The 1081-nt window shown below is 49.5% G+C and overlaps 1 protein-coding gene across 1 annotated transcript in view; it reads left to right on the top strand.

Moving 5' to 3' along the window:
• lrfn5a (leucine rich repeat and fibronectin type III domain containing 5a) overlaps positions 1-1081 on the top strand; it is a 35466-nt gene that overhangs the window by 32334 nt on the left and 2051 nt on the right.

Below are 1081 nucleotides of genomic sequence, written 5' to 3'. Positions count from 1 at the left end.
GTTGTTTTAAAGATGAGCGCCTCTCTGTGGTGAAGAGGATGGAGGAGGTCACGTGACCTGCAGGTTTTTACTCCTCTGACTGCCATTAGGAGCATGTGGTGTCTCTGGGCATCGAACCCAGGACGCTGTGCTCTGCTTATAACTATTGTAACATAGCAGAGAGAGAGAGAGAGAGAGAGTGTGTGTGTGTGTGTGTGTGTGTAGGACCTGATTAGTGTGAACTGTTGGCAGGAGACTGGACAGCAACTGCCACGGGGGACAGGACACACAAACAGTAGACACAGAGCTGGACAGAGGAGCACACACACACACACACACACACGGTCAAAACAGAATCTGAATAAAAGTGTTGTAAAAATATGTGAAAAACATGTGAGGTCAGTCTGTAGACCAATGACAGTCAGTAGACCAATGACAGTCAGTAGACCAAGGTCAGTCTGTAGACCGAGGTCAGTCAGTAGACAGAGGTCAGTCTGTAGACCGAGGTCAGTCTGTAGACCAATGACAGTCAGCAGACCGAGGTCAGTCAGTAGACCAAGGTCAGTCTGTAGACCGAGGTCAGTCTGTAGACCAATGACAGTCAGTAGACCGAGGGCAGTCTGTAGACAGAGGTCAGTCTGTAGACCGAGGTCAGTCAGTAGACCAATGACAGTCAGTAGACCAATGACAGTCAGCAGACCGAGGTCAGTCAGTAGACCGAGGCCAGTCAGTAGACCAATGACAGTCAGTAGACCGAGGCCAGTCAGTAGACCAATGACAGTCAGTAGACCAATGACAGTCAGCAGACCGAGGTCAGTCAGTAGACCGAGGTCAGTCTGTAGACCGAGGTCAGTCAGTAGACCGAGGCCAGTCAGTAGACCGAGGTCAGTCTGTAGACCAATGACAGTCAGTAGACCAATGACAGTCAGTAGACCAATGACAGTCAGTAGACCAAGGTCAGTCTGTAGACCAATGACAGTCAGCAGACCGAGGTCAGTCAGTAGACAGAGGTCAGTCTGTAGACAGAGGAGCTGATTTGTTTCTTCTCTGTCTCTGTGAAATCATGTCAAAATAAATCTAATCCACCTGTTGCTGTTCCGTC

The sequence above is a fragment of the Cynoglossus semilaevis genome, chromosome 1 (genome assembly GCF_000523025.1).
Source record: "Cynoglossus semilaevis isolate Cse_v1.0 chromosome 1, Cse_v1.0, whole genome shotgun sequence".
Taxonomy (NCBI): domain Eukaryota; kingdom Metazoa; phylum Chordata; class Actinopteri; order Pleuronectiformes; family Cynoglossidae; genus Cynoglossus; species Cynoglossus semilaevis.
The sequence above is the reverse complement of the archived record's forward strand: the minus strand, read 5'-3'. Positions and strand labels throughout refer to the sequence as shown.